The sequence below is a fragment of the Garra rufa genome, unplaced genomic scaffold (genome assembly GCF_049309525.1).
Source record: "Garra rufa unplaced genomic scaffold, GarRuf1.0 hap1_unplaced_002, whole genome shotgun sequence".
In the NCBI taxonomy this organism is placed as follows: domain Eukaryota; kingdom Metazoa; phylum Chordata; class Actinopteri; order Cypriniformes; family Cyprinidae; genus Garra; species Garra rufa.
This window is the reverse complement of record NW_027394277.1, coordinates 13,110,231-13,122,526: the sequence shown is the minus strand read 5'-3', so window position 1 is coordinate 13,122,526 and position 12,296 is coordinate 13,110,231. Positions and strand designations below refer to the sequence as shown.

Sequence of the window (12,296 nt, the reverse complement as noted above, 5' to 3'; positions counted from 1 at the left end):
CACCTCACTGAAAACGAATGACAAACATAATTTTGTAGATATACAGTAGTCAACATTTGAAGTGGATCAAAACCTTTCAATAAATTTGTCCTAAAAGCATAAAGAATTATCCTTGTCTTAGAACCACTTTGATGACCTTTTTTGATCCCCTTCAGATGTTGACTACTATATGGTATTTTTTTATGTATGGACTAATAGCACTTCTCTCTCTCTCTCTCTTTCTCTCTCTCTCTCTATATATATATATAAAATTTACAATCTCTGAAAATTGAACCCCATCCAACCTGGACAGTTCACTTTTCTTCTCTGTTATATCTTTATTATTGATAAACACTACATGTGTTTTGCCATGGCGTTGTTGATGGATGCCTGATGCCTGGCTTTTTTCATCTTCCGGCCTTTAGTATTGTGGTATTGGTGCTGAAATTGCTTAAAAGTCCTCATTGGAGTGCTGAAAGGTTGAGAGCATGACATCTAGAAGCTGGCTCTATCTCATGCCTTCCTTCCCAAGTCTCTGGACTATTCAGAAGACCCAGGTTTGGTTTCCAGGTGACCTTAGCTGTCCTCTCAGCCCATTTGATATAGCTGTGACTGAGTACAATTTTCTCTAAAATATTGTGTTAAAACTATTTATTAATGCATTTATTTACTTTTTATTAATTATACACAAAATGAAAACCGAAAACGGAGTGTCTATTCATACTAACTCCGCCCACCAATGTTGGTCAACAGCACAAAAATGGGAGTTGAACGTCAGCTTCTGTGGTCTCGTCTTTTTCAAGTTTTATTAATAGCAGAAAATCCTGCTATTTTAAATAAAAGTGTAAAAAAGATCTATACTTATTTGCAAATTCTGTACAAGCTTAGAGCACGTCTCTATCTCAGCAGCTCGGTCCAAAAACTCTTCCTCTGCATATGCTGTGAGTTTAGAATGCTTAACAATCATCTCGGAAAAAAGTGTGTGTGTGTGTGTGTGTGTGTGTGTGTGTGTGTAATCTCAAGATTTGTTACGTAAATCATCTATGCCATGCCAACATAGAAGAATACTTCAAAATATGCATCGCGATTTCAAAATAAAAATAAAAGTCACCCTGAATTTGCTGTAATTTGTTTAAATGTCATGAATCGCAGGCCATTTCAGGAATATAATACATAATAAAGTCAACTTATATTTTTCAGGTTAATGATTCATAAGAAAAGAAAAAGTTTTAATATGGAACCTCTCAAATGCAACTCACTGAGAAAGAATGACAAACAAGTTTTGTAGATAAATTACTTTAAAATTTATTTGCTTATAGCACTTGCAATGTTTTTCAAAAACATGTCATTTGCCTCATCAGACAGATGAACCCCATCCCACCTGAACAGTCCACCTCTCTTCCATGTTATAATGTGGTTGTCAATGAATCCACCACCAGTCTCAGCCATGAACTTTTTCATGGCACTGTTTACAAACTCCCTCGCTTTATTAATACTCCGGCCTTTTCCCCACCGCCAGACACACCTCTCGGTGATGTCGGAGAAAATCACCTTGGCCCCGGTGATTTTCTGCAGTGCAGAAATGTCCTTCCTCATGGAACTTAGGAGATCCAGACTCCTTAGTACACCCAAGTCATTCCCCCCAGCATGGATCACCAGGACGTCTGGTCTCTGGCTTGTTGAGAGGACGGCAGGCAGTAGCTGGCTCCATCTCATCCCTCCTTTTCCATGCCACTTTACACTGGTGCTCCGCAGACCCAAGTTAGGCTCCCAGGCGGCCTCAGCTCTCTTTTCAGCCCACTTTACAAAACTGTGGCCAACAATCAGTACTACTTTCTCTAAAATATTTAAAGAAAACTATTAATATATTGACAATAAACTGACAAATATGTGATGAACTGATGATCAAGACAACAACTTACCTCGTGTCATGATCCCAGCAAGTGCTCAATCAGTAATGAAGCAAAAATGTATGAGAGGCTTTTTTTTCTGTCTGGTAAACCCTTAAAGAACGTTGCTAAGCAACAAAAATAACAATGCACTTTTCAAGGCAAAACAAATCTTGATTACCACAGTTACCTTTGCATTCCTGTGGACCAGAGATTTATATAGGAGAAATATCCGGATTTCTAAATATTTTTTACATTTAAAACTATTTATTTATTCATTCATTCATTTATTCTTTCATTCTTTCATTCATTCATTTATTTATTGACAGCTAAATGAAAATCACTGAAAATATAAGCAGTTTAGCTTAAAGTTTGGCTCAGAAAAGTCATAGTTAAAGTTTGCCTTTCTAAGTGATCGGGTGTACAATTATCGTACAGCGGAGAAAAAAGCAGGCTAAAAAATGCCATTGATTTACTATGGCAGAATGTCTGTGAATTTGAATCTCAACTGTCACTTTCTCACACACACACACACACACACACACACACACACACACACACACAGGCCCATAGGAACTTCGGTGCATGATTTGTCCGGCACCGTTTGCCGTAGACCCATGAATGAGGTGTCAAATGTTGCGGCTTATTGAGGAGAGGTGTGCTATGAGTTTTCGGAGCAATTGGAGATACGATGTTCAAACAGCGCACGAAAAAGTGGGCAAAAATATCCCATAGACTTTCATTGGCAGAATGTTCACGCAGGCCCAAAGGTACTTCGGCGTGTAACTCGTCCTACACCGTTTGTCATAGACCCATGAATAGGGTGACCAGACGTCCCGAAAAATTCGGGACAGTCCCGAAATCTAAGCTGCTGTCCCGAATCCCGCTCTAATTGTCCCGAAAATTATACTGAAGCAAAATCTTAAATAGTTATTGTCTGATAAAACATAAAAAACTGTCCGTGGAGCGAGGTTGAGGCTGCTCATTGGCTGCAGCATCTTGTTTTTTTTTTAGATATACCCAGAGCCATAGAGAAAGAGAGTTACGACCACTGATCTATATAATGTTCTCTATTATAGATCAGTGGTTACGACACGCTTTGATCTCGGCGCCGCGCGGTCACGTGGTTCGTGGAGCGCCCAATAGTTCCAAACAACTCCGCGCTGTCAATGTGTTTGAATGGGTTTAAGTAGGATAGACAGCAGTTTTACTATATTTGCAGCAATTTCGAGTAATTATTAACACATAATGTGCATTGATGGTGTATTGATAACTTCTCTGAATACGCTTTACAATCGCATTTTATTCTGGGCAGTGATAAAGAGACATAATTAATATATTCCCATACTTTTTGGCAGTCAAATGTGACCAAACACATAACTTTTATTCAATTAAATAATTGTAATATATAGTTCAGTTCTATTTAGTTAATATTTGAGGAGGCTTTTTTTTAACCCCCTTGACACAGAATGCAAATCAGTAAATATACGGTGCTCAAGGAACACTCTTGATGTTGGACTTTATACTCAGGAGATCAAAAACAGATAATCTGACCTCAAGGTGATTTGGAGCCAGACACTCTACCGTTGCACTACAAGATAGCGGAAAAATTATTTAGTGTTTCATGCTAAAGCACTTTGATAAACTATGCAAATCCGCTAGTCTTTACACTCACAAAGTCAAGAACAGTTCGCTTGACCTCATCATAATTGGAACACGCAACCTCCCGATCCGGGGTCAGGCGCACTCTGTCGCGGCCACGAGGTCGAGAAAACAAGCTTAATTGCTTTGATTCAATTTGCAAATCAGTCACGGTAAAGGGCTGTAGACTTTATACTATGGATGTCAAGAAGAGATCAACTGATGTGATTGGAACATGCAACCGTCTGATCTGGATTCAGCCAAGCTACCGTTGTACCCCAAGACACCACAAACCTATCTGGTGTTTCCTGCTTAAGCCACCTTTGGTCATCCTGCCTTCGATAGCTCAGCTGGTAGAGCGGAGGACTGTAGATAATACATTGGCTATCCTTAGGTCGCTGGTTCGATTCCGGCTCGAAAGAGCTGGCTTTTGAATTCGGCAAGTAGATGTTTCCACGATTTCTTCAGAGATTGCAGGGCAAGATATGCAAAAGTAACACGTCAAGAGGCAGATCTGTCACAGTACACAATGACAGGAATGGTTATTACATGAGATCTCAGGCTTAATAAAAATAACAGGTCAAGATACAAATCTATCACAGTACACTGGTGATTTTCAATCCTGATCCTGGGGACCCCCTGCTCTGGGCTGTGTTTCCCAAAAGCGTTGCAATCCTTAATACAACGTAGACACATTGAAACCAATAGAGTTGCAATCAACTTAGGCTTACGATGACTCTGGAAGACGCGGCCCTGCATTTTTGTCTGTCTCCTTTTTCTGACACACCCAGATGAGCTCATGGAGCTCTCTCCTAACTAGCTAATGATCTTAATCAGGTGTGTTTAATAAGGGAGACATACAGAGCGGTGGGATTGGAAACCACTGCAGCACACAACGACAGGACTTCTTTTCACATTAGAAGTCAACAAGAAATCACGTGACCCCGACGTGATTTGAACACGCAACCTTCTGATCTGGAGTCAGACGCGCTACCATTGCGCCACGAGGTCCTGAACCCTGAGGTGATGTATTTTGCTTAACCCCCTTGACACAGAATGCAAATCAGTAAATATACGGTGCTCAAGGAACACTCTTGATGTTGGACTTTATACTCAGGAGATCAAAAACAGATCGTCTGACCTCAAGGTGATTTGGAGCCAGACACTCTACCGTTGCACTACAAGATAGCGGAAAAATTATTTAGTGTTTCATGCTAAAGCACTTTGATAAACTATGCAAATCCGCTAGTCTTTACACTCACAAAGTCAAGAACAGTTCGCTTGACCTCAACATAATTGGAACACGCAACCTCCCGATCCGGGGTCAGGCGCACTCTGTCGCGGCCACGAGGTCGAGAAAACAAGTCGGCGTTCCTTTAGAGCTGGGCGGTATGACCAAAAATTTATATCACGGTATTTTTCAAAATTATACGGTATCACAGTATATGACGGTATTTTTTTTTTTTCATGCTTACTAGGTGTTAACCACATTTCCTAATAAATTAGAGAATAATTACTGCAGTATATTGGCTTACATTGACCGGACTAGTATTAACCCAGGTTTAATTGGTCTCACAAAATGCTGCTGTTCACAAAGAAGTGACAGTGGCACTCATAATTGTAATGAGGTGAAGAAATCAGAATTCATGATTTGCAGTCAAAATACACAACACTTTATTGTGCATTCTTCACAAGTTCACATTTACAAGTCTACGCGTTTCTCTTCCAGCAGGAGGCGCTGTCAGAATGGTAGTATACAAAGTAGCGCAACAAATGATTTTGAAACGTGCAGCGCTCATATTTATTCAATGGATAGCCTTTTGAAGTTTCATCGCAATTCTTGTCTTTCAGTCCCCACATTTTAGACCACCTGAAATCATAATTATGACTTTCATAACCCCCTAATAACACTGCAGTCATCAATGAAAATTAAGAGCTTTATTTAAGACTTTCAAAAACAAACCTTACACAAAATACGTTTCTTTTTTATTTTTTTCCCCACCATGTTCGGGGCACAAGAAAAATATTAAGGGACTAAATTAATATCAGCATATGAAGTATAATCGTCTCTCATTGTCTGAAAGAATGCACATCAGATGCTGAAAGTCAGTTTTTACTTTCACTTTAACATATTGATCAGTTTCCACGTTGCTTGTGTGATATCCATTGGCTTTAAAACATAAATATTAATAAAAATACAGTATATAGAAAAGACATATTAAAAATTAAAATATTGCGACGTAACACCAACGTAAAGCCATTGTTTTTCTCTCACTGAAAGCTACTGTCTGCGCACAATGCGCCGATCTCTGCTCTCATCTCTGCAGACACACCCCCTCTTGAAATTTCGGCATTACAAGTTTTGCAAATCGCTAACCCTGGGTCTTTCTCAGATATACTGAAATACGTCCACACCTCAGATGTGTTGCTTCAGACAAGCACGTGCAAGCTGCGGTTTCTGTTTGCGTCAACATACGTGTTCCCAGCGCTTTGTACGCACACACTCACCGGTATTGGGGTATATGAAAAATGAATATCATTAAAAAAAAAAACACCGGTATTCGGTATGAAAAGGTATACCGCCCAGCCCTACGTTCCTTGCTTAATTGCTTTGATTCAATTTGCAAATCAGTCACGGTAAAGGGCTGTAGACTTTATACTATGGATGTCAAGAAGAGATCAACTGATGTGATTGGAACATGCAACCGTCTGATCTGGATTCAGCCAAGCTACCGTTGTACCCCAAGACACCACAAACCTATCTGGTGTTTCCTGCTTAAGCCACCTTTTGTCATCCTGCCTTCGATAGCTCAGCTGGTAGAGCGGAGGACTGTAGATGATACATTGGCTATCCTTAGGTCGCTGGTTCGATTCCGGCTCGAAGGAGCTGGCTTTTGAATTCGGCACGTAGATGTTTCCACGATTTCTTCAGAGATTGCAGGGCAAGATATGCAAAAGTAACACGTCAAGAGGCAGATCTGTCACAGTACACAATGACAGGAATGGTTATTACATGAGATCTCAGGCTTAATAAAAATAACAGGTCAAGATACAAATCTATCACAGTACACTGGTGATTTTCAATCCTGATCCTGGGGACCCCCTGCTCTGGGCTGTGTTTCCCAAAAGCGTTGCAATCCTTAATACAACGTAGACGCATTGAAACCAATAGAGTTGCAATCAACTTAGGCTTACGATGACTCTGGAAGACGCGGCCCTGCATTTTTGTCTGTCTCCTTTTTCTGACACACCCAGATGAGCTCATGGAGCTCTCTCCTAACTAGCTAATGATCTTAATCAGGTGTGTTTAATAAGGGAGACATACAGAGCGGTGGGATTGGAAACCACTGCAGCACACAACGACAGGACTTCTTTTCACATTAGAAGTCAACAAGAAATCACGTGACCCCGACGTGATTTGAACACGCAACCTTCTGATCTGGAGTCAGACGCGCTACCTTTGCGCCACGAGGTCCTGAACCCAGAGGTGATGTATTTTGCTTAACCCCCTTGACACAGAATGCAAATCAGTAAATATACGGTGCTCAAGGAACACTCTTGATGTTGGACTTTATACTCAGGAGATCAAAAACAGATCGTCTGACCTCAAGGTGATTTGGAGCCAGACACTCTACCGTTGCACTACAAGATAGCGGAAAAATTATTTAGTGTTTCATGCTAAAGCACTTTGATAAACTATGCAAATCCGCTAGTCTTTACACTCACAAAGTCAAGAACAGTTCGCTTGACCTCAACATAATTGGAACACGCAACCTCCCGATCCGGGGTCAGGCGCACTCTGTCGCGGCCACGAGGTCGAGAAAACAAGTCAGCGTTCCTTTAGAGCTGGGCGGTATGACCAAAAATTTATATCACGGTATTTTTCAAAATTATACGGTATCACAATATATGACGGTATTTTTTTTTTTCATGCTTACTAGGTGTTAACCACATTTCCTAATAAATTAGAGAATAATTACTGCAGTATATTGGCTTACATTGACCGGACTAGTATTAACCCAGGTTTAATTGGTCTCACAAAATGCTGCTGTTCACAAAGAAGTGACAGTGGCACTCATAATTGTAATGAGGTGAAGAAATCAGAATTCATGATTTGCAGTCAAAATACACAACACTTTATTGTGCATTCTTCACAAGTTCACATTTACAAGTCTACGCGTTTCTCTTCCAGCAGGAGGCGCTGTCAGAATGGTAGTATACAAAGTAGCGCAACAAATGATTTTGAAACGTGCAGCGCTCATATTTATTCAATGGATAGCCTTTTGAAGTTTCATCGCAATTCTTGTCTTTCAGTCCCCACATTTTAGACCACCTGAAATCATAATTATGACTTTCATAACCCCCTAATAACACTGCAGTCATCAATGAAAATTAAGAGCTTTATTTAAGACTTTCAAAAACAAACCTTACACAAAATACGTTTCTTTTTTATTTTTTTCCCCACCATGTTCGGGGCACAAGAAAAATATTAAGGGACTAAATTAATATCAGCATATGAAGTATAATCGTCTCTCATTGTCTGAAAGAATGCACATCAGATGCTGAAAGTCAGTTTTTACTTTCACTTTAACATATTGATCAGTTTCCACGTTGCTTGTGTGATATCCATTGGCTTTAAAACATAAATATTAATAAAAATACAGTATATAGAAAAGACATATTAAAATTTAAAATATTGCGACGTAACACCAACGTAAAGCCATTGTTTTTCTCTCACTGAAAGCTACTGTCTGCGCACAATGCGCCGATCTCTGCTCTCATCTCTGCAGACACACCCCCTCTTGAAATTTCGGCATTACAAGTTTTGCAAATCGCTAACCCTGGGTCTTTCTCAGATATACTGAAATACGTCCACACCTCAGATGTGTTGCTTCAGACAAGCACGTGCAAGCTGCGGTTTCTGTTTGCGTCAACATACGTGTTCCCAGCGCTTTGTACGCACACACTCACCGGTATTGGGGTATATGAAAAATGAATATCATTAAAAAAAAAAACACCGGTATTCGGTATGAAAAGGTATACCGCCCAGCCCTACGTTCCTTGCTTAATTGCTTTGATTCAATTTGCAAATCAGTCACGGTAAAGGGCTGTAGACTTTATACTATGGATGTCAAGAAGAGATCAACTGATGTGATTGGAACATGCAACCGTCTGATCTGGATTCAGCCAAGCTACCGTTGTACCCCAAGACACCACAAACCTATCTGGTGTTTCCTGCTTAAGCCACCTTTTGTCATCCTGCCTTCGATAGCTCAGCTGGTAGAGCGGAGGACTGTAGATGATACATTGGCTATCCTTAGGTCGCTGGTTCGATTCCGGCTCGAAGGAGCTGGCTTTTGAATTCGGCACGTAGATGTTTCCACGATTTCTTCAGAGATTGCAGGGCAAGATATGCAAAAGTAACACGTCAAGAGGCAGATCTGTCACAGTACACAATGACAGGAATGGTTATTACATGAGATCTCAGGCTTAATAAAAATAACAGGTCAAGATACAAATCTATCACAGTACACTGGTGATTTTCAATCCTGATCCTGGGGACCCCCTGCTCTGGGCTGTGTTTCCCAAAAGCGTTGCAATCCTTAATACAACGTAGACGCATTGAAACCAATAGAGTTGCAATCAACTTAGGCTTACGATGACTCTGGAAGACGCGGCCCTGCATTTTTGTCTGTCTCCTTTTTCTGACACACCCAGATGAGCTCATGGAGCTCTCTCCTAACTAGCTAATGATCTTAATCAGGTGTGTTTAATAAGGGAGACATACAGAGCGGTGGGATTGGAAACCACTGCAGCACACAACGACAGGACTTCTTTTCACATTAGAAGTCAACAAGAAATCACGTGACCCCCGACGTGATTTGAACACGCAACCTTCTGATCTGGAGTCAGACGCGCTACCTTTGCGCCACGAGGTCCTGAACCCAGAGGTGATGTATTTTGCTTAACCCCCTTGACACAGAATGCAAATCAGTAAATATACGGTGCTCAAGGAACACTCTTGATGTTGGACTTTATACTCAGGAGATCAAAAACAGATCGTCTGACCTCAAGGTGATTTGGAGCCAGACACTCTACCGTTGCACTACAAGATAGCGGAAAAATTATTTAGTGTTTCATGCTAAAGCACTTTGATAAACTATGCAAATCCGCTAGTCTTTACACTCACAAAGTCAAGAACAGTTCGCTTGACCTCAACATAATTGGAACACGCAACCTCCCGATCCGGGGTCAGGCGCACTCTGTCGCGGCCACGAGGTCGAGAAAACAAGTCGGCGTTCCTTGCTTAATTGCTTTGATTCAATTTGCAAATCAGTCACGGTAAAGGGCTGTAGACTTTATACTATGGATGTCAAGAAGAGATCAACTGATGTGATTGGAACATGCAACCGTCTGATCTGGATTCAGCCAAGCTACCGTTGTACCCCAAGACACCACAAACCTATCTGGTGTTTCCTGCTTAAGCCACCTTTTGTCATCCTGCCTTCGATAGCTCAGCTGGTAGAGCGGAGGACTGTAGATGATACACTGGCTATCCTTAGGTCGCTGGTTCGATTCCGGCTCGAAGGAGCTGGCTTTTGAATTCGGCACGTAGATGTTTCCACGATTTCTTCAGAGATTGCAGGGCAAGATATGCAAAAGTAACACGTCAAGAGGCAGATCTGTCACAGTACACAATGACAGGAATGGTTATTACATGAGATCTCAGGCTTAATAAAAATAACAGGTCAAGATACAAATCTATCACAGTACACTGGTGATTTTCAATCCTGATCCTGGGGACCCCCTGCTCTGGGCTGTGTTTCCCAAAAGCGTTGCAATCCTTAATACAACGTAGACGCATTGAAACCAATAGAGTTGCAGTCAACTTAGGCTTACGATGACTCTGGAAGACGCGGCCCTGCATTTTTGTCTGTCTCCTTTTTCTGACACACCCAGATGAGCTCATGGAGCTCTCTCCTAACTAGCTAATGATCTTAATCAGGTGTGTTTAATAAGGGAGACATACAGAGCGGTGGGATTGGAAACCACTGCAGCACACAACGACAGGACTTCTTTTCACATTAGAAGTCAACAAGAAATCACGTGACCCCGACGTGATTTGAACACGCAACCTTCTGACCTGGAGTCAGACGCGCTACCGTTGCACCACGAGGTCCTGAACCCAGAGGTGATGTATTTTGCTTAACCCCCTTGACACAGAATGCAAATCAGTAAATATACGGTGCTCAAGGAACACTCTTGATGTTGGACTTTATACTCAGGAGATCAAAAACAGATCGTCTGACCTCAAGGTGATTTGGAGCCAGACACTCTACCGTTGCACTACAAGATAGCGGAAAAATTATTTAGTGTTTCATGCTAAAGCACTTTGATAAACTATGCAAATCCGCTAGTCTTTACACTCACAAAGTCAAGAACAGTTCGCTTGACCTCAACATAATTGGAACACGCAACCTCCCGATCCGGGGTCAGGCGCACTCTGTCGCGGCCACGAGGTCGAGAAAACAAGTCGGCGTTCCTTGCTTAATTGCTTTGATTCAATTTGCAAATCAGTCACGGTAAAGGGCTGTAGACTTTATACTATGGATGTCAAGAAGAGATCAACTGATGTGATTGGAACATGCAACCGTCTGATCTGGATTCAGCCAAGCTACCGTTGTACCCCAAGACACCACAAACCTATCTGGTGTTTCCTGCTTAAGCCACCTTTTGTCATCCTGCCTTCGATAGCTCAGCTGGTAGAGCGGAGGACTGTAGATGATACACTGGCTATCCTTAGGTCGCTGGTTCGATTCCGGCTCGAAGGAGCTGGCTTTTGAATTCGGCACGTAGATGTTTCCACGATTTCTTCAGAGATTGCAGGGCAAGATATGCAAAAGTAACACGTCAAGAGGCAGATCTGTCACAGTACACAATGACAGGAATGGTTATTACATGAGATCTCAGGCTTAATAAAAATAACAGGTCAAGATACAAATCTATCACAGTACACTGGTGATTTTCAATCCTGATCCTGGGGACCCCCTGCTCTGGGCTGTGTTTCCCAAAAGCGTTGCAATCCTTAATACAACGTAGACGCATTGAAACCAATAGAGTTGCAGTCAACTTAGGCTTACGATGACTCTGGAAGACGCGGCCCTGCATTTTTGTCTGTCTCCTTTTTCTGACACACCCAGATGAGCTCATGGAGCTCTCTCCTAACTAGCTAATGATCTTAATCAGGTGTGTTTAATAAGGGAGACATACAGAGCGGTGGGATTGGAAACCACTGCAGCACACAACGACAGGACTTCTTTTCACATTAGAAGTCAACAAGAAATCACGTGACCCCGACGTGATTTGAACACGCAACCTTCTGACCTGGAGTCAGACGCGCTACCGTTGCACCACGAGGTCCTGAACCCAGAGGTGATGTATTTTGCTTAACCCCCTTGACACAGAATGCAAATCAGTAAATATACGGTGCTCAAGGAACACTCTTGATGTTGGACTTTATACTCAGGAGATCAAAAACAGATCGTCTGACCTCAAGGTGATTTGGAGCCAGACACTCTACCGTTGCACTACAAGATAGCGGAAAAATTATTTAGTGTTTCATGCTAAAGCACTTTGATAAACTATGCAAATCCGCTAGTCTTTACACTCACAAAGTCAAGAACAGTTCGCTTGACCTCAACATAGTTGGAACACGCAACCTCCCGATCCGGGGTCAGGCGCACTCTGTCGCGGCCACGAGGTCGAGAAAACAAGTCGGCGTTCCTT

At 41.8% G+C, this 12,296-nt stretch overlaps 1 protein-coding gene and 9 non-coding genes across 10 annotated transcripts in view; 4 read left to right on the top strand and 6 right to left on the bottom strand.

The window, feature by feature from the left end:
• Positions 1 to 12,296, bottom strand: part of LOC141305375 (uncharacterized) — a 566,500-nt gene that overhangs the window by 530,706 nt on the left and 23,498 nt on the right. The gene's annotated exons all lie outside the window — the stretch shown is intronic.
• Positions 4,449 to 4,520, bottom strand: trnaw-cca (transfer RNA tryptophan (anticodon CCA)). The gene has a single exon. It is a non-coding gene; the product is annotated as a tRNA-Trp (tRNA).
• Positions 6,309 to 6,395, top strand: trnay-gua (transfer RNA tyrosine (anticodon GUA)). Its single transcript is given in 2 exon segments — positions 6,309 to 6,345; positions 6,360 to 6,395. It is a non-coding gene; the product is annotated as a tRNA-Tyr (tRNA).
• Positions 6,913 to 6,984, bottom strand: trnaw-cca (transfer RNA tryptophan (anticodon CCA)). The gene has a single exon. It is a non-coding gene; the product is annotated as a tRNA-Trp (tRNA).
• Positions 8,772 to 8,858, top strand: trnay-gua (transfer RNA tyrosine (anticodon GUA)). The gene is given in 2 exon segments: positions 8,772 to 8,808; positions 8,823 to 8,858. It is a non-coding gene; the product is annotated as a tRNA-Tyr (tRNA).
• Positions 9,376 to 9,448, bottom strand: trnaw-cca (transfer RNA tryptophan (anticodon CCA)). The gene has a single exon. It is a non-coding gene; the product is annotated as a tRNA-Trp (tRNA).
• Positions 10,014 to 10,100, top strand: trnay-gua (transfer RNA tyrosine (anticodon GUA)). The gene is given in 2 exon segments: positions 10,014 to 10,050; positions 10,065 to 10,100. It is a non-coding gene; the product is annotated as a tRNA-Tyr (tRNA).
• On the bottom strand, positions 10,618 to 10,689 carry trnaw-cca (transfer RNA tryptophan (anticodon CCA)). The gene has a single exon. It is a non-coding gene; the product is annotated as a tRNA-Trp (tRNA).
• On the top strand, positions 11,255 to 11,341 carry trnay-gua (transfer RNA tyrosine (anticodon GUA)). Its single transcript is given in 2 exon segments — positions 11,255 to 11,291; positions 11,306 to 11,341. It is a non-coding gene; the product is annotated as a tRNA-Tyr (tRNA).
• Positions 11,859 to 11,930, bottom strand: trnaw-cca (transfer RNA tryptophan (anticodon CCA)). The gene has a single exon. It is a non-coding gene; the product is annotated as a tRNA-Trp (tRNA).